This window comes from Triturus cristatus, chromosome 11 (genome assembly GCF_964204655.1).
Source record: "Triturus cristatus chromosome 11, aTriCri1.1, whole genome shotgun sequence".
Taxonomy (NCBI): domain Eukaryota; kingdom Metazoa; phylum Chordata; class Amphibia; order Caudata; family Salamandridae; genus Triturus; species Triturus cristatus.
Genome location: NC_140594.1, coordinates 133,122,855 through 133,143,173, shown reverse-complemented (window position 1 = coordinate 133,143,173; position 20,319 = coordinate 133,122,855). Strand labels below are relative to the sequence as shown.

At 49.4% G+C, this 20,319-nt stretch overlaps 4 non-coding genes across 4 annotated transcripts; all 4 read right to left on the bottom strand.

Annotated features, from left to right (window-relative positions):
* Window positions 1-5,925: 5,925 nt before the first annotated feature.
* Window positions 5,926-6,066, bottom strand: LOC146783538 (U4 spliceosomal RNA). The gene has a single exon (XR_014971168.1). It is a non-coding gene; the product is annotated as a U4 spliceosomal RNA (small nuclear RNA).
* Window positions 6,067-6,884: 818 nt separating this feature from the next.
* LOC146783537 (U4 spliceosomal RNA) lies at window positions 6,885-7,025 on the bottom strand. Its single transcript, XR_014971167.1, has one exon. It is a non-coding gene; the product is annotated as a U4 spliceosomal RNA (small nuclear RNA).
* An 822-nt stretch (window positions 7,026-7,847) lies between these two features.
* Window positions 7,848-7,988, bottom strand: LOC146783536 (U4 spliceosomal RNA). The gene has a single exon (XR_014971179.1). It is a non-coding gene; the product is annotated as a U4 spliceosomal RNA (small nuclear RNA).
* Window positions 7,989-16,820: 8,832 nt separating this feature from the next.
* On the bottom strand, window positions 16,821-16,961 carry LOC146783535 (U4 spliceosomal RNA). The gene has a single exon (XR_014971161.1). It is a non-coding gene; the product is annotated as a U4 spliceosomal RNA (small nuclear RNA).
* Between the last annotated feature and the right edge of the window lie 3,358 nt (window positions 16,962-20,319).

Below are 20,319 nucleotides of genomic sequence, written 5' to 3'. Positions count from 1 at the left end.
CATAGGGAATGATTGTTAAACCAGATTGGTCGCACACTGCTACACCTACCAGTCGTGTTCCCCCAATGAAAATGGTCCCTGAAGGTCAGCGTCGGCGGATACACCTATGCTCGAGTGTGAATGCAAGGATGCGTGGCGTGTGCCATCCCTGGACACGTGTTTCGAGGTAGTTGCCTCTCGTCAGCAGGGAGTAGGAAAATGTGTGGGGTTGCTGTGTAAGCTGCTAAAATCGTTATCAGGTCTAGTACCTCTCGTAGCGCGCAGGTGCGTAACCATGAGTCCGTCGACTCCACCGGCTCAAGGGAGCCTGAATATAAAGTTAAACCAGATTGGTCGCACACTGCTACACCTACCAGTCGTGTTCCCCCAATGAAAATGGTCCCTGAAGGTCAGCGTCGGCGGATACACCTATGCTCGAGTGTGAATGCAAGGATGCGTGGCGTGTGCCATCCCTGGACACGTGTTTCGAGGTAGTTGCCTCTCGTCAGCAGGGAGTAGGAAAATGTGTGGGGTTGCTGTGTAAGCTGCTAAAATCGTTATCAGGTCTAGTACCTCTCGTAGCGCGCAGGTGCGTAACCATGAGTCCGTCGACTCCACCGGCTCAAGGGAGCCTGAATATAAAGTTAAACCAGATTGGTCGCACACTGCTACACCTACCAGTCGTGTTCCCCCAATGAAAATGGTCCCTGAAGGTCAGCGTCGGCGGATACACCTATGCTCGAGTGTGAATGCAAGGATGCGTGGCGTGTGCCATCCCTGGACACGTGTTTCGAGGTAGTTGCCTCTCGTCAGCAGGGAGTAGGAAAATGTGTGGGGTTGCTGTGTAAGCTGCTAAAATCGTTATCAGGTCTAGTACCTCTCGTAGCGCGCAGGTGCGTAACCATGAGTCCGTCGACTCCACCGGCTCAAGGGAGCCTGAATATAAAGTTAAACCAGATTGGTCGCACACTGCTACACCTACCAGTCGTGTTCCCCCAATGAAAATGGTCCCTGAAGGTCAGCGTCGGCGGATACACCTATGCTCGAGTGTGAATGCAAGGATGCGTGGCGTGTGCCATCCCTGGACACGTGTTTCGAGGTAGTTGCCTCTCGTCAGCAGGGAGTAGGAAAATGTGTGGGGTTGCTGTGTAAGCTGCTAAAATCGTTATCAGGTCTAGTACCTCTCGTAGCGCGCAGGTGCGTAACCATGAGTCCGTCGACTCCACCGGCTCAAGGGAGCCTGAATATAAAGTTAAACCAGATTGGTCGCACACTGCTACACCTACCAGTCGTGTTCCCCCAATGAAAATGGTCCCTGAAGGTCAGCGTCGGCGGATACACCTATGCTCGAGTGTGAATGCAAGGATGCGTGGCGTGTGCCATCCCTGGACACGTGTTTCGAGGTAGTTGCCTCTCGTCAGCAGGGAGTAGGAAAATGTGTGGGGTTGCTGTGTAAGCTGCTAAAATCGTTATCAGGTCTAGTACCTCTCGTAGCGCGCAGGTGCGTAACCATGAGTCCGTCGACTCCACCGGCTCAAGGGAGCCTGAATATAAAGTTAAACCAGATTGGTCGCACACTGCTACACCTACCAGTCGTGTTCCCCCAATGAAAATGGTCCCTGAAGGTCAGCGTCGGCGGATACACCTATGCTCGAGTGTGAATGCAAGGATGCGTGGCGTGTGCCATCCCTGGACACGTGTTTCGAGGTAGTTGCCTCTCGTCAGCAGGGAGTAGGAAAATGTGTGGGGTTGCTGTGTAAGCTGCTAAAATCGTTATCAGGTCTAGTACCTCTCGTAGCGCGCAGGTGCGTAACCATGAGTCCGTCGACTCCACCGGCTCAAGGGAGCCTGAATATAAAGTTAAACCAGATTGGTCGCACACTGCTACACCTACCAGTCGTGTTCCCCCAATGAAAATGGTCCCTGAAGGTCAGCGTCGGCGGATACACCTATGCTCGAGTGTGAATGCAAGGATGCGTGGCGTGTGCCATCCCTGGACACGTGTTTCGAGGTAGTTGCCTCTCGTCAGCAGGGAGTAGGAAAATGTGTGGGGTTGCTGTGTAAGCTGCTAAAATCGTTATCAGGTCTAGTACCTCTCGTAGCGCGCAGGTGCGTAACCATGAGTCCGTCGACTCCACCGGCTCAAGGGAGCCTGAATATAAAGTTAAACCAGATTGGTCGCACACTGCTACACCTACCAGTCGTGTTCCCCCAATGAAAATGGTCCCTGAAGGTCAGCGTCGGCGGATACACCTATGCTCGAGTGTGAATGCAAGGATGCGTGGCGTGTGCCATCCCTGGACACGTGTTTCGAGGTAGTTGCCTCTCGTCAGCAGGGAGTAGGAAAATGTGTGGGGTTGCTGTGTAAGCTGCTAAAATCGTTATCAGGTCTAGTACCTCTCGTAGCGCGCAGGTGCGTAACCATGAGTCCGTCGACTCCACCGGCTCAAGGGAGCCTGAATATAAAGTTAAACCAGATTGGTCGCACACTGCTACACCTACCAGTCGTGTTCCCCCAATGAAAATGGTCCCTGAAGGTCAGCGTCGGCGGATACACCTATGCTCGAGTGTGAATGCAAGGATGCGTGGCGTGTGCCATCCCTGGACACGTGTTTCGAGGTAGTTGCCTCTCGTCAGCAGGGAGTAGGAAAATGTGTGGGGTTGCTGTGTAAGCTGCTAAAATCGTTATCAGGTCTAGTACCTCTCGTAGCGCGCAGGTGCGTAACCATGAGTCCGTCGACTCCACCGGCTCAAGGGAGCCTGAATATAAAGTTAAACCAGATTGGTCGCACACTGCTACACCTACCAGTCGTGTTCCCCCAATGAAAATGGTCCCTGAAGGTCAGCGTCGGCGGATACACCTATGCTCGAGTGTGAATGCAAGGATGCGTGGCGTGTGCCATCCCTGGACACGTGTTTCGAGGTAGTTGCCTCTCGTCAGCAGGGAGTAGGAAAATGTGTGGGGTTGCTGTGTAAGCTGCTAAAATCGTTATCAGGTCTAGTACCTCTCGTAGCGCGCAGGTGCGTAACCATGAGTCCGTCGACTCCACCGGCTCAAGGGAGCCTGAATATAAAGTTAAACCAGATTGGTCGCACACTGCTACACCTACCAGTCGTGTTCCCCCAATGAAAATGGTCCCTGAAGGTCAGCGTCGGCGGATACACCTATGCTCGAGTGTGAATGCAAGGATGCGTGGCGTGTGCCATCCCTGGACACGTGTTTCGAGGTAGTTGCCTCTCGTCAGCAGGGAGTAGGAAAATGTGTGGGGTTGCTGTGTAAGCTGCTAAAATCGTTATCAGGTCTAGTACCTCTCGTAGCGCGCAGGTGCGTAACCATGAGTCCGTCGACTCCACCGGCTCAAGGGAGCCTGAATATAAAGTTAAACCAGATTGGTCGCACACTGCTACACCTACCAGTCGTGTTCCCCCAATGAAAATGGTCCCTGAAGGTCAGCGTCGGCGGATACACCTATGCTCGAGTGTGAATGCAAGGATGCGTGGCGTGTGCCATCCCTGGACACGTGTTTCGAGGTAGTTGCCTCTCGTCAGCAGGGAGTAGGAAAATGTGTGGGGTTGCTGTGTAAGCTGCTAAAATCGTTATCAGGTCTAGTACCTCTCGTAGCGCGCAGGTGCGTAACCATGAGTCCGTCGACTCCACCGGCTCAAGGGAGCCTGAATATAAAGTTAAACCAGATTGGTCGCACACTGCTACACCTACCAGTCGTGTTCCCCCAATGAAAATGGTCCCTGAAGGTCAGCGTCGGCGGATACACCTATGCTCGAGTGTGAATGCAAGGATGCGTGGCGTGTGCCATCCCTGGACACGTGTTTCGAGGTAGTTGCCTCTCGTCAGCAGGGAGTAGGAAAATGTGTGGGGTTGCTGTGTAAGCTGCTAAAATCGTTATCAGGTCTAGTACCTCTCGTACCTTCAGGGACTATTTTCATTGGGGGAACACGACTGGTAGGTGTAGCAGTGTGCGACCAATCTGATGTAACTTTATATTCAGGCTCCCTTGAGCCGGTGGAGTCGACGGACTCATGGTTACGCACCTGCGCGCTAAGAGAGGTACTAGACCTGATTATGTTTTTAGCAGCTTACACAGCAACCCCACTCTAATTTTCCTACTCCCTGCTGACGAGAGGCAACTACCTCGAAACACGTGTCCAGGGATGGCACACGCCACGCATACTTGCACGCACTCTTGAGCATAGGTGTATCCGCCGACGCTGACCTTCAGGGACTATTTTCATTGGGGGAACATGACTGGTAGGTGTAGCAGTGTGCGACCAATCTGATGTAACTTTATATTCAGGCTCCCTTGAGCCGGTGGAGTCGACGGACTCATGGTTACGCACCTGCGCGCTAAGAGAGGTACTAGACCTGATTATGTTTTTAGCAGCTTACACAGCAACCCCACTCTAATTTTCCTACTCCCTGCTGACGAGAGGCAACTACCTCGAAACACGTGTCCAGGGATGGCACACGCCACGCATACTTGCACGCACTCTTGAGCATAGGTGTATCCGCCGACGCTGACCTTCAGGGACTATTTTCATTGGGGGAACACGACTGGTAGGTGTAGCAGTGTGCGACCAATCTGATGTAACTTTATATTCAGGCTCCCTTGAGCCGGTGGAGTCGACGGACTCATGGTTACGCACCTGCGCGCTAAGAGAGGTACTAGACCTGATTATGTTTTTAGCAGCTTACACAGCAACCCCACTCTAATTTTCCTACTCCCTGCTGACGAGAGGCAACTACCTCGAAACACGTGTCCAGGGATGGCACACGCCACGCATACTTGCACGCACTCTTGAGCATAGGTGTATCCGCCGACGCTGACCTTCAGGGACTATTTTCATTGGGGGAACACGACTGGTAGGTGTAGCAGTGTGCGACCAATCTGATGTAACATAGGGAATGATTGACTGTTTTTCTGTGAAATTTCTTCAAAGTGTCAATTTCTGCAAACTTTAAATATTCTTTAAAAATTGTATAACTTCTGAAAACGTAATTACTTACCTGTTTTGGATAAAGATCTCAGTACTGAGTCTAGGCACCCAGTACTGGGTTACAAAAGTAACGAGAACATACTATACCTGCAACTTGAATTTTCTTCCATAGGGAATCATTGACTGTTTTCTATGAAATTCCTTCTAAGTGTCAACTTTTAAAATAGCAAAATATTACTTAAAAATCCTAGTAGTAACTAAGTCGACTTTTATCACTTGTTTCTAAGTACTGTCCCAGGACTGAATTTAGGATCCAGTCCTGGAATCTGTAAAGTAATCCTGAAAGTAATCTATTGCAAACAAATTGAAATTTCCATTGAACTCAAAGCATTATTGTGTTTAAAACTGTGTTGGCTATTGCAACAACTTATAACTTTCTACAAAAGCCAATTGCATATTGCAAAAGTATTTAAATAAAGCATCTCATTCTGATATTGAGCGTGTGAAATCATTTTGCTGACTGAGTGTGTACAACAAATGCTTTACACTGTCCTCTGATACTGCCTTACTGCTCGACCAAGCTACCACTTTAGAGACTAAGGTTATATCTAACTTTAGCCTCTGCCAAACCTCTGGGGACTGTGGACTCTGTACACCCTGTACCTATTTTGCAAAAGTATATACAGAGCCACTTTCTCACAATAGTACATTTGATCTAAAACCTAGAGAGATGTTGAATAAATGTCTGACTCTTCGGACACTGCGCAGCTTCTAAATCAATTAGCACCCAAAGTTTAATATGTGTACCTTACCTAATGATTAAGCGGACCCTCTTTTACGCATATAAGAAACACGTTGGTTGAAATGAAACAGTTAATGAAAAACATATCGACCAAAGAGTATTGATATTCTATGAAAAATATCTACGCCTTTTTACTTATTGAATAAATACATTGATGTATAATCAATCATTTTTTGACACAATTGATCTAGCCTCCGTAAAGATTATCCTAAATTGCCAATATCAACTGTTGTTCAAGTTGACAAGACTGGGTATTGCGTAAAGTTTTGAATAAGCAACAATCGCACCTCGGATACACCTCATTGGTTACAATACTGCCACTACATAAAGATAACGTCCAATTGGCAATATGAGCAGTCCCACAATCGTGACACTTTTGTCTCTTACAGGGAGACAAAGTTGGAACATATGCACTGATCAGAGAGATGTGCAAGCATACTTTCTATGTTTTCTATCACTCAGGTCAAAAGCCAGACATCAGGTGGACTACTTTATCTTCTGTTGGTTCTGCAGATAAGTGCCCATTGGGCTCTGGGATTCCATATGCTAATTAGCAGATTTCACTATACAGCCTCCTTTGGCACCACCCTTCATCTCTCTCTATGTGTGATGTCATCAGTACATGATTCTGTATGCAAACACATATACTCCTAAGTCCCATCTGGCTCATCCCAAAACTAGTTCTTGTACCTAAATGCAAGCAGAGCAACCAAAGGAGTACTATTCTAGAATATTACAAGAGTTCACTTTGGCACCTCCTTGTTCACCCAGATACAAGATGCCTTCCTTGTAAATAGATACATATCAGTCTGCCGACAAGGGAGTGTACAATCTCAGCTATTCACTCAATAGCTGACAAAATAGTACATTCGATCTAAAAGTTAGAGAGATGCTGAATAAATGTCTGAAGCTTTGGACACTGCGTAGCTTCTAAGTCAATCAGCACACAATATAATATGTGTACCTTACCTCATGATTAAGCAGACCCTTTTTTACAGATATAAGAAACACTCTGGTTCAAATGAAACAGTTGTTAAAAAACATATTGACCAATGAGTATTGATATTTTATGAAAAATATCTACACCTTTTTGTTTATTGAATGATAACATTGATGTATAATCAATCTTCTTTTGACAGAATTGACCTAGTCTCCATGGAGACTATCAAAAATTACCAATATCAACTGTTTTTCAAGTTGATAATGCGGGGTATTGGGTAAAATTTTCAATAAGCCATAATTACGCCTCGGATAAACCTCATTTGCTTCGATATTGCCACAGAACAAAGATAATGTCATATAAGCGATATGAGCAGACCCACAATGGTGACACTTTTGTCTCTTACAGGGAGACAACGTTTTGCAATATATGCACTGATCAGAGAGATATGCAAGCATACTTTATATATTTTATTATCACACAGGTCAAACGCCAGACATCATGTGGACTACTTTATCGTCTGTTGGTTCTGCAGATAAGTGCCCATTGGGTTCTGGGATTCCATATACTAATCAACAGATTTCACTATACAGCCTCCTTTTGCACCTCCCTTCATCCCTCTCTATATGTGATGTTATCAGTACATGATTCTGTATGCAAATACATATTCTCCTAAGCCCCATCTAGCTCCTCCCAAAACTAGTTCTTGGGCCTAAATGCGATAAAGCAACCAAAGGTGTACTATTCTAGAATATTACAAGAGTTAACTTTGGCGCCTCCTTGTTCACCCGGATACGAGATGCCTTCCTTGTAAATGGATACATATCAGTCTGCCGACAAAGGAGTATACAATCTCAGCTATTCACTCAATAGCCGACAAAATAGTACATTCGATCTAAAACTTAGAGAGATGCTGAATAAATGTCTGAATATTTGGACACTGCGCAGCTACTAAATCAATTAGCACACAAAGTCAAATATGTGTACCATACCTAATAATTAAGCGGACCCTCTTTTACAGATATAAGAAACACGTTGGTTCAAACGAAACAGTTGTTGAAAAACATATTGAGCAAAGAGTATTGATATTCTATGAAAAATATCTACACCTTTTTACTTATTGACTAAATACATTGATGTATAATCAAACTTTTTTTGACACAATTGATCTAGCCTCGGTAGAGACTATCCTAAATTGCCAATATAAACTGTTGTTTAAGTTGACAAGACTAGGTATTGCGTAAAGTTTTGAATAAGCAATAATCACACCTCAAATACAGATCATTGGTTACAATACTGCCACTACACAAAGATACCGTCCAATTGGCAATATGAGCAGTCCCACAATGGTGACACTTTTACAGGGAGACAAAGTTGGAACATATGCACTGATCAGAGAGACATGCAAGCATACTTTCTATGGGGCATATCAGCAACAACCGGCGATAATTATCGCTAAGCGCACTTAGCGCTAGGATAATTATCGCCGGCTAGCGTGGATTTTTATCGCTGAGATAGCGTGCTATTAGCAACGCTTATCTCAAAAGCGATAAAAATCCTAGCGCTAGCTGCCAAACGTGAGATTATCGCTGGAAACCTATCGACAATCCCACGAAGTTCGGCGATAGCTTGCTGATAGGGCCTCCAATACTTAGCCATGATATCCACCTTCCATAGGATATCATGGCTAAATCAGTCCTGAAGCAGGCGTAAGGAAAGTAGCAATAACAGAGGTTATCGCTACTTTTCTTGTCGCTATGCAGCTTTGCGTGAAGCTTGATAATAGGAGAAATGCCCCCGTTATCCTGGAGAGGAACGCCCACTTTGCATCTCATTAGAGATGCATAGATGGGCGTTAGGAATTCAGGCGCTAAGGCAAGGTTTCACGCGATAGTGTGACCTTGCTGATATAGCTATATAATTATCGCCGCTTTTCGGCCGAAAACGGCCGCAAAAGTGGCGATAATTTTATATCGCCGCCTTGTAGATATGCCCCTATGTTTTCTATCACTTAGGTCAAAAGCCAGACATCATGTGGACTACTTTATCTTCTGTTGGTTCTGCAGATACGTGTCCATTGGGCTCTGGGATTCCATATGCTAATTAGCAGATTTCACTATACAGCCTCCTTTGGCACCTCCCTTCATCCCTCTCTATGTGTGATGTCATCAGTACATGATTATGTATGCAACCACATATCCTCCTAAGATCAAGCAGGCTCCTCCCAAAACTAGTTCTTGGCAATTTAGGATAATCTCTACCGAGGCTAGATCAATTGTGTCAAAACAAGATTGATTATACATCAATGTATTTATTTAATAAGTAAAAAGGTGTAGATATTTTTCATAGAATATCAATACTCTTTGCTCAATATGTTTTTCAACAACTGTTTCATTTGAACCAACGTGTTTCTTATATCTGTAAAAGAGGGTCTGCTTAATAATTAGGTATGGTACACATATTAAACTTTGTGTGCTAATTGATTTACAAGCTGCGCAGTGTCCAAAGATTCAGACATTTATTCAGCATCTCTCTAAGTTTTAGATCGTAACTCCCTGGTGAAATCCGGGAAGATCATCACCATGGCATTCGCGATTTGGAGGTTCTGCTCTCCGCGCGCCTGTTCCAAGATGTGGTCTCTGTCGCGGTAGTGGAGCAATCGCACGACCATCGGACGCGGAGGTGTGCCCGGCTTTGGAGGTCTGGCTGGGACCCTGTGTGCGCGTTCAAGGGCGAATATACTGAGACGACTTTGGAGGAGGTTCGGGACGCAATCTCTACCCTGCAGCGCTCTCTGAAACTGGTAGAAGAGAGGGTCAGGATCTTGGAGGTGAGAGCGGAGGACAGCGAGGGGTGCTCTTACAGGAACAATCTGCTCATAGTGGGGGTCCCAGAACGAGAGGAAGGAGATGACGCTGTTCGGTATTTAGAGAATTGGCTTCGGACGGAAGTGGCCCCGGAGGGGCTCTCCCCACAGCGGACTTCCTCATGTGAAATGGATCCATGATGTTGGGTGAGAGAGGCCCGAGCTGGCGCTAGGGAGCAACTCCTGGTCGGGCTGAACTCTGGGGGCGGAGGTGTGGAGGCCCCTGCCATGAACGACATATTTGGTGCGGAGGGAGGTACAGATTGCTATGCTGCAGAAAACACATTTAACACAGACGGAGGGGGCGGCACTACAGCGTAGCTGGAGGGGGCAGTTGTTGTACACCTCATACTCGGCCTTTGACAGGGGCACATTGATCTGGATACGAGCGTGGGTCCCGTTTCAGAGTGCTATGCAGCTGATTGACCCAGATGGTAGATACGTGGTGGTAGTGGGATGGCTGGACGGTAGGGATATAGTGTTGGGGAGCTTCTACGCCCCCAATGTAGCTCAAGCTGGATTCTTTGACCACCTCTCCGGGAAGCTGGCTCCCCTGTTGACGGGTTCAGTGCTGCTGGGGGGGGGACTTTAATTGTGTTGCTGACTTGGACCTGGATCGCTCTCATCTACCTCTTCCAGATGCTCCCATGCACAGACTTGCAGTGACTAGGCGGGCGTGGCAGTGCCAGTGGGGGCTGATAGATACTTGGAGGGCCCACCACCCGGGGGATAGGGACTACTCATACTTCTCTGGGTTGCATGAGTTGCATGTTCGTCTGGACTCATTCCTTTGCTCCCCAGAGGTGCACGGAGGGATTACCCATAGTGAATATTTGAACAGAACGATCTCTGATCATAACACGTTGCTGCTATTGCTAGATTGGATATGGGCAAAGCCTGCCATTCCTACTTGGCGGTTGAGACCGGAGGCGCTAGAAGATCCAGTGTTTAAGACCTCGATTGGATCTGCGATCGAAGACGATTTCCTAGATAATGCGGGGTCTGCATTGAGCCTACTTATCGAATGGGACGCGTTCAAAACAGTAATCAGAGGGCGTTGCATTGGGGAGGTGGTGGGAGTCCGAAAGGTGATGACACAGGAGGTGCTGAGGGCAGAGAATAGGCTCCGAGACCTGGAAAAGGAGAGATCGGAACGACCTGATAGGCAGGAGGACCTGATTGCGGCACGCGATGAGGTGGCGACGCAGGTGGAAAGGCTGCGCTCCTTTGATTATAAGGCCTACACCACTTGGGCCCAAGCGAAACTGGACAAATCTGGGACGCTGCTGGCGTGGTTGGCAAACCCGGCGCGTAGAGGCACGCTGATTCTGGAGATTAGGGACCAGGAGGGTGTGGCGTATTACACTCAACAAGCCATCAACACACACTTTCTGGACTATTATACCACTCTTTATATGAGTAGGCATGATCCTGGGGCTGCTACTGGTGGGGGCTATTAAAGGGCATAGAACTCCCCCAGATTGATATCGAAGCTGCAGAGGAGGTTGGTAAAGATGTTGAGGTGGGAGAAGTGCGCAGCACTATCAAGCATATGGCTCGGAACAAGACGCCGGGGACGGACGGCCTTCCGGTGGAATTTTATTCTGCATTTGTAGATAGCCTGGCCCCGAAGTTGGTCGTAGTGTATAACAAAGCACGGCGGGAGGGTTGTCTTCCTGTTTCCACACTGGAGGCAATCATCGTGCCTCTCCTTAAACCAGGTAGGGTGCCCTGGGACCGGACTGCATACAGACTGCTTGCCATGCTTAACCTGGACTATAAGATACTAAGTCGAATCCTCGCTAGTCAGCTAATGGCCCACATGTCGACGTTAGTTCATGTGGACCAGGAGGGATTTATCCCGGCTAGGAACACGGCGATGAACATAAGGAGGTTACTGCGGGCAGACACCTATTGCAGGGAGGAGGCTTGTATTTTTGCGGTTGATATCGAGAAGGCCTTCGATAGTCTAGAGTGGCCATATCTTTTCGCGGTCCTGAGGGCGTTTGGCCTGGGAGACCGCTTCGTGGAATGGACAGCGATCTTGTATAACAACTCCACTGCCAGGGTCAGAATGGGAGGGTTGATCTCTGCTGCTTGCAATGTGGGTAGGGGGACGAGGCAGGGTTGCCCACTGTCGCCCCTGCTCTTTGCGCTGGCAATGGAGCCAATGGCTGTTCAGGCCCGATCTGGACGTCACTACCAGGGGTTAGTAGTGGAGGGACACTTGCAACACATAGCGCTGTATGATCTACTATTATTTCTGGCTGACTCTGGGGAGGCCCTCCGGGGAGCCAAGGGACTGCTCCATTCTCTGGGGGAGGCCGCAGGGCTTCTTGTGAACTGGTCCAAGTCCTGTCTTTTTCCGACACACCCAGGCAGGGATGGTACGCAGCCGGCGGAGGGGGTCCCGTGAGAAACTAGCTGCTTGCCTTACCTTGGAACCAGATCTATCACAACCCTACTGACATGTTGGAGGGCAATATAGGGCAGGCCGTACGTAAGGTCAAGACCTGTTTTGAGTTTTGGGGAAAGCTCCCTTTATCGGTAGCGGGCAGGGTTGCCTTGGTGAAAATGGTCACACTACCCAGGCTTCTCTATTTTTTTGTGACCCTTCCAATCTGGATCCCAACCCAGGTGTTCGCGCAGCTCAACACATTGCTCACAGGATTCTTGTGGGGCGTGGGGCGCCGGAGGGTGGCCCTGGTCACCATGCAGCAACTCAGAGCGGAGGGAGGATTTGCCTTGTCGGATCTAGAGGCATATTAACATGCAGCGCAGTTACAATGGTTCACTAAATGGGTGGCTGGCCGAATTAGGCACCGGGAGAAGCCTGGTGGGCCGGACCCTCCCTTGGCGCTGCTATCCCGGGTGCTGCTGCGCTTGCCCATAAGGAATAGGGTGCTCCCGACTGACTTACAGGTGGTGCGCAAGTGCTGGAACCGTTTGGCCAGGCGTGCGTGCACGCGCACCCCCTATGCTCCGGAGATCCCGCTGATGATATGTGAGGCCCTACCACATGGAGGTGACTGGGGTAGACTACGGGACTGGGAGGAGGCGGGGATACTTACTGAAGGGGATCTATTTGGCAACCTCCTACCTTTTAATGACCTGGTGGAGTGCCATGACCTACCATGCGGGGACTTACTGCTTCATGCCGCACTGACAACAGCCATTAGGAAACACTGGCGGGAGGGGATGGTGGATCCTCAGACCTCGCTGGCCTGCCAATATGTAGTAATGGCGGCGGGAACGTTTAAGGCGGTCACGTGTCTCTACAGGCGGATTACCCACAGCTTGCGAAAGCCCTTATCGGCCCTACGTCTCAAATGGGAAGATGATTTGGGGAACCCATTGAGGAGAAGCCATGGAGGGAATTGGTAGAATGGGCCTGGAAGTGTTCCAGGAATGCCCGCTTCCAGCTAATCCACTTCTACGTGCTGCATAGGGCTTACCTTACCCCGGGTAAGGTGAATGAATACTTCGGGGTTTCAAGAGCGTGTCCACGGTGTAACCTGGAGGGGGCGGGGTTCCTCCACATGTTTTGGAATTGTCCACTTCTGGGAGAGTTCTGGAGGGGAGTGACGTCTGAGTTGGCAGCGGCAACAGAAAGAGGGGTAGCGCTGACACCGAGCTGTTGTTTGTTGCATTGGTTTCTGCATACTGCCAAGACCAAAGTCACTAGCAAGTTTATAGACCTGGGGCTGGTCTTGGCCCAGAGGGAGATCACCAGCCACTGGAAGGCAAGGACTGGCCCCAACTTAGCGCGATGGACTAGGAAGTTAGTGAAATGGGCAGAAGCGGAGGGGAGCTGCAGATTGCGCATGGCCACCCGAACTGGGAGTGACAAATCTCTGGAAATGGCGCGTGCGTGGGTTGCACTGGTGGAGCTGGTAAAACATCCACATGGTGATATTGAGGGCTCTCCTGACCGGGGGGAGCCAGCAGCAGATAACTGAGGCTGGGAGGCACTGATTGCTTAGAGAGCATGGTGCAGATACAGCGGGGCGATCCTGGGTGCGCACTTGTCCCTAACACTGACACTTGTGGTTTGGAATACATGGGCCACGGAGCATCACTGTCCTGCCCACGGATCCAGCACCGAACCTTTTCTTAACTCAGCGATATGCTGGGGGGGAGAGGGAGGGGGGGATAGTTGGGATTGGGAGGGGAGGGGAGGGGATTGTTAGAGTTGCAAGCTATAGATGGTGGCCGGAGAGATACCAACTAATAGATCTCGCTGACTTATATTGTTAGAATTGGGGATCTCTGGTTGGCACAGGTAGGTACTTGTGTCAAGCAGGTATCCTCTCCTCTAGTCAGGGTAAGGGGTTACACTCCCAACACAACCCCTGCTCACCCTCTAGGTAGCTTGGCGCGAGCAGACAAGGCTTATCTCAGGGCGCAATGGTTAAGCATTTGTGACCACATACAGTAATTCAATGGCAACCCCACAAATGGACTCCACACTGGGTTTATCAAAAATAATAATTTTATATAATAAGACTTAGCACAAGACCCAATAACGATAAAAAGGCCCACAATACTTATTGGCATTAAGCAGTTCTTGATTCAAGCGTATTTAACAGTTCTGTGCGGTTCGTTCCTCATTGTACGGTGAGTACGGGGATGAAAGATGCTTACGAGCGAGTCTCACTAGCGTTGCAGACGCTCCGATGCGAAGCGTACACCCTGCGGTGCTTACGAACGGGGTTCACAAACGCTGCAGACGATCCGGTGCGAAGCGTACACCCTGCGGTGCGTACGTACACAGTACCTTATCTTTGAAAGTTTGTCACGGATGATGCGGTGAATCCCAGCGCGTTGTACGTTGCGATGTCCTCCTGTTACGGTGCGAGCTTCAGCTCATAGGGGGCCTCAGTCACGATGTTCGAGCGGACGGTGAGTAGGTACGGTGCTCTGGCGATTCGTTGCGGTGTACGAGCCGTACCTTGAGAGTGGTGCCTTTTCTTCAAGCGCAGTGCAAAGCAGGCAGTACGCTCCGATGGTGAGCGATGTACCAACCACTCTACGCGCCGCCCCACAACAGGGGTAGGGGGGCACGCTGAGCAGTACGACGCGAAGAGGGGGAGTTAAAAGTGCGGCACGAAGTCCTTCCTTCACGGTGCGAGCTCCGGCTCATAGGGGGCCTTAGTCGCGTTGTTTGGGCCTGACAGCTGGGCACAGGTTCTCCAGTGTACGCGCCGATCTAGGAGGCGCACACTTCCCTTGGCTTCGGTTTTGCGGTGAGAACGGCGGTTCTCGGCGGCGGTTCTCAAGGGGGGTGAAGTCCACTGGTCCTGGGACTTCATTCAGGGAGCAATCTCAGTCACAAGCCCTTGGAGATCTTAAAAGTTGAAATAAAGGTTCTGGATAATCTTTCTCCTCTCCTTCAGCAGCAAGGCCACCACTGCAGGCCAATCCCCCAGGTCAGGGACAGTACTCCTCCTACCGCTTTCCCGGTTCCTTCTCCTCAGGCAGAGGTTCGTCTTGTTAGCAGGATCTAACCTCTTGGGAGCAGGGACCCAATACTTATAGTGCGATTCTTTTGTTCTTTCAGGCCAGGGGGCCCCTTGCCGAGTTCGGTCCGGTTTCTGAGCACTTTGTTGACATGATGCAGGCTTCTGCTTTCAGTGTGCAGGGCAGAGTCATAAGACGCTCCACAGGGGTTGGAGCCAGCATTGTGGTGGCAGAGCACAGCCCTATTCAGAGTCCAGGTGTACTCCTCCCACCCATCTATATGTCAGTCTCTCTATTCACCACAAGGCTACCTAGCCCTGCCCCTCTGGGATTCCCCAGCCCTGTCACTCACACAAACCAGACAGCAGATACACATCAGCGCAGAGGCGGGCTGAAATGGTTAGGCAAGCAAATGCCAACTTTCTAAAAGTGGCATTTGTCAACACACAACATTAAAATAAACTTTGCTAAAAGATGTATTTTATTATTCTGAGTTCAGGCATACTAAACTCAAATCTCTACCATGTTCCCTGGGTCTGTTAGGATCATAGAATGTAACAATTCTAACAGCCCATTCTGGCCTATGAGAACAGGTAGCCTTGCACTAGTGAAAAACGAAAATGGCTGTAATTCACTATTAGGACATGCCACACACATCCGGGCTTGTCCTACCTTATGCTTACAATGCACCCTGCCCTTGGGCCTACCATAGGGGTGACTAACTTGAAGTTAAGGGAAGGTTTAGGGACTGGCAAGTGGTGGCACTTGCCCAGTCAGCATGACAGTACCAGACTGCATGCAGGTTCTGCAATGGCAGACCTTAGACACATTTTACCAGGCCGCTTCTGTGGGTGGCACAACCAGTGCTGCAAGCCCACGCAGCATTTGTATTTACAAGCCCTGGGCACTCCTGGTGCACTTTACTGGGGTCTGACAGTAAACCAAATAAGCCAATCATGGAATCCAACCAACATATACATTTTATATAGGGAGCACAGCGACAAAAAGTGGAAGGGAGACTCACGCCAAGGTCCCAGGTCTAACATATATCACAAGACGGAGGATGGGGTAGCGGGGATTATCCCCCATTCAGATCACATTTCCCCATGTTAGGAGAGGGTTCCTTTTCTCCTTTTGCTTGCAGATGATTGCTGATGCACTATGGAACTGTAATCTCATGCTAAGTACTAAATTTGTATTCAATCTGTCCACGTGCATCCTTATTCAGGTACATTTCTGTGCTTATGCTTTTTGATAACCCAATAAAACATGTTTAAAAAAAAATCAGTACATGATTCTGGATGAAAACACATATACTCCTAAGCCCCATCTGGCTCCTCCCAAAACTAGTTCTTGTACCTAAATGCAAGCAGAGCAACCAAAGGAGTACTATTCTAGAATATTACAAGAGTTCACTTTGGCACCTCCTTGTTCACCCAGATACAAGATGCCTTTCTTGTAAAAGGATAAATATCAGTCTGCCGACAAAGGAGTGTACAATCTCAGCTATTCACTCAATAGCCGACAAAATAGTACATTAGCTCCTCTACTTAGAGAGATGCTGAATAAATGTCTGAAGCTTTGGACACTACGCAGCTTCTAAGTCAAAGAGTACACAAAGTTTAATAGGTGTACCTTACCTAATGATTAAGAGGACCCTTTTTTACAGATATAAAATACACTTTGGTTGAAAAGAAACAGTTATAAAAAACATATTGACCAATGAGAATTTATATGTTATGAAAAATATCTACACAATTTTGTTTATTGAATAATGACATTGATGTATAATCAATCTTCTTTTAACACAATTGATCTAGCCTCCCTGGAGACTATTAAAAATTGTCAATATCAACTATTTTTCAAGTTGACATGATGGGGTATTGGGTAAAGTTTTCAATAAGCAATAATTGCGTCTCAGATAGACTTCATTGGCTACGATACTGCCACTGCACAAAGATAACATCAGATAGGCGATATGAGCAGTCCCACAATGGTGACACTTTTGTCTCTTACAGGGAGACAAATTTGAAACATATGCACTGATCAGAGAGGTATGCAAGCATACTTTCTATGTTTTCTATCACTCAGGTCAAAAGCCAGACATCAGGTGGACTACTTTATCTTCTGTTGGTTCTGCAGATAAGTGCCTGTTGGGCTCTGGGATTTGATATGGTAATTAGCGGATTTCACTGTACAGCCTCTCTTGGCACCTCCCTTCATCCCTCTCTATGTGTGATGTCATTAGTACATGATTCTGTATGCAAACACATATCCTCCTAAGCCCCATCAGGCTCCTCCCAAAACTAGTTCTTGTACCTAAATGCAAGCAGAGCAACCAAAGGAGTACTATTCTAGAATATTACAAGAGTTCACTTTGGCACCTCCTTGTTCACTCGGATACGAGATGCCTTCCTTGTAAATGGATACTTATCAGTCTGCCGACAAAGGAGTGTTCAATCTCAGCTATTCACTCAATAGCTGATAAAATAGTACATTAGCTCTGCTACTTAGAGAGATGCTGAATAAATGTCCGAAGCTGCGGACAGTGTGCAACTTCTAAGTCAATTAGCACACAAAGTTTAACGTGCGTACCTTACCTAAAGATTAAGCGGACCCTTTTATACAGATATTAGAATCAAGTTTGTTAAAATAAAGCAGTTGTTGAAAAACATATTGAGCAATGAGTATCGATATTCTATGAAAAATATCTACACATTTTTCCTTATTGAATAATTACATTGATGTATAATCAATCTTCTTTTGATGCAATTGATGCAGCCTCCGTGGAAACTATGAAAAATGTCCTATATCGGGGGGCGTGGCTAGCAGCCGCGGAAGATGGCCGCAGGCTGAGAATGCTGCGCTAGCGACCAGTACTAGCGCCCCATCCATCCGACAAAATCCTGCCTCGGTGTGCCGATTTCGAGAGATAAACAACCAGTGAGGCGACGGCACCCGCTAAGCAGTGAAACTTGGGCGGCAATTGGCAGCGGCGGCGCTGGGTAACGATCGGAGGCCAGGTGCGGGAGCTGACAAGATGGCGACTGCTCTGGAGGTGTTAGGAGGAGTCGCCACCACAAAGACGACTGCGAGGGCGAGCTGTGGCCCGAATCCCGCTGGCTGTAAGGAGGAGGTGTACCACGGCGGCGACAAGTATACCAGTGGAGCAAGTGTAGGAAACCGCGACATACCTCAGAGGCCGGCCCAGACTGGGGTGGGCGCGGCCAGGAAACACAGAGGCCAATAGACCGGCATCGGAACCCCAGCAGTGTGAGCGCGGCGGACTGCGCTGCAATCAAGTGGCTGCCCCAGGATAGCACGGGTGCGACTGCAGAGACGGAGCAGTGCCGGGACTAACCGCGCGGGTGAGGGACGCCCAACAGGGGAAGCAGCAACTGATGTGGGGCAGGTGAGCCGGCCCAGCGGTGGACCAAGGCATGTCCGAGTGGCTGCCCCGGGTCAGGGGGAGTGCGGCTGGGTAATAAAGCAACCACGGGACCCCTACCGGAGCCCCGGCGAAAGGGGCGAGGTAGAAGGCGTATCAATCAATAAGCAACCCCAACACAACGTGGGTGTAGCCAGTGAGACCAAGCAGCACCGGGGCCCTCCCAGATAGTGAGGGCTGCCCACCCGGGGTAGCGAAGATCAGTGTGTCGTGAGTGAGTCAGCCCGGTGGCCCTGCGGCGTACTGAGGGTACAGACCGTTTTACCCCTCCCCCCCCACCCTGACCGGTGAGTTGAGTGACATCTGGGGCTGTACAATCCTGGCCCCCTGTGGGAGTCGGGCAGGGCAGCGGCCAGAGAGTGCGACGATTGGGGTGTGACATCAGCGGCCGCCTGATGACAGTGGGGGGCCTAAGCTCAACGCAGCTATACCGGTGGAGATACATAAGAGACTGAGCAACAGGTGGGTCATCTAGGGCTCGCATTAGCGGGACGGCCCGGGCGGAACCCTCCCGCCCTGACTACAGCAGATGTCTGCGGAATTGATCGTGCCTGGTGGGACGTGCCCCCCATTACTTCACAGACGGTGAAATGGGTCACACCAAGGGGACGGGGCCCGGGCAAGCCAACCACATAGATAAATATATGGTAGCCATGGGGTGTGATGATGGTGCGGTCGAAAGGGACATGCAGGTGGAGGAGAGCGACCAGGGCCCGGATCCGACCTTGAAAGATATTATGCGGGCTATCTGCGAATTCAAGGGGACCCTGGAGCCCAAACATGATTCGGTCACCGAGGAAGTCAACCTCCTGCGGGCGGACTTTCGCAAGATATCAGAAAAGGTGGCCAAAGGAAGCTGACATTGGGGGCGTCCAAGCAAAAACAAAATGACTTGAGGAACGGGTGTTGACCCTCACGAAGAACCAAGCGGACATTTACACCCGGCTCGAAAATCAAGAAGGAAGGGCCCGGTGCAACAACATCCGGGTGGTGGGGGTGCCGGAGGGTATTGAGGGGCACGCAGTCGACCTCTTCCTGGAGGACTTAATCCTGAATCACCTCAAGCCCAAGAGACTGTCGCAGTTTTTCTCCATAGAGCAGGCCCACAGAGCGTTGGGGGGGAAACCCAGACCGGGGGTCCCCCCACGCACCATCATTGCCCACATCCTAAACTTTAGGGCCCGAGATGCCTTACTTCATGCGACGTGGATGCACGGAGACTTCAGACATCAGAACGCTACAATCCGGTTCTTTCCGGACTTCACGCTGCATGTACAGCGCCAGCGCCGCTCCTTTGATGCAGTGAAACAGGGCGTAAAATACATGATGCTCTTTCCGGCTCGACTCAAAATCCTGGACAATGGAAAGGCGTATTTCTTCGACAAGCCGGAGGAGGCGAGCGACTGGCTGGAGGGCTGGCTGCCGCAAAGGCGGACACAGGAGATCGGCGATGGACTGGAGTTGTGAAGAGTCGGGCGTGGGGACAGAGAACTCGCCCAGTGGCTAGAGACTCCGACATCGGACAGATGAGTGAACAATGGGGGCACCACCTCAGGGACAATGATTGCACTGTGGCTCTGGGAGGGGGGGGGGTTGGGACTTGGTTAATGGGGGTGAGATCCATGATGCTGCTGTGATATTGAGGCCTGGGCCCTGGACTTATGCTGGGGAGATAACAGAACTGCACAAGATGATATTTGACCTGGGAGATGTGATAGTGGCGCTGCGGGGTGACGTTAGCATAAGTTGGCCTGGTGGGGATTGACTGTGGGGCTAAGAATCCCAGTTAGCAGGTAGACTTAAGTTCACGCTGGAGGCTAGTTCACAACCCCTCACAAATGGGTTTAGGGGTGTTTAATGGGTGACAGGCA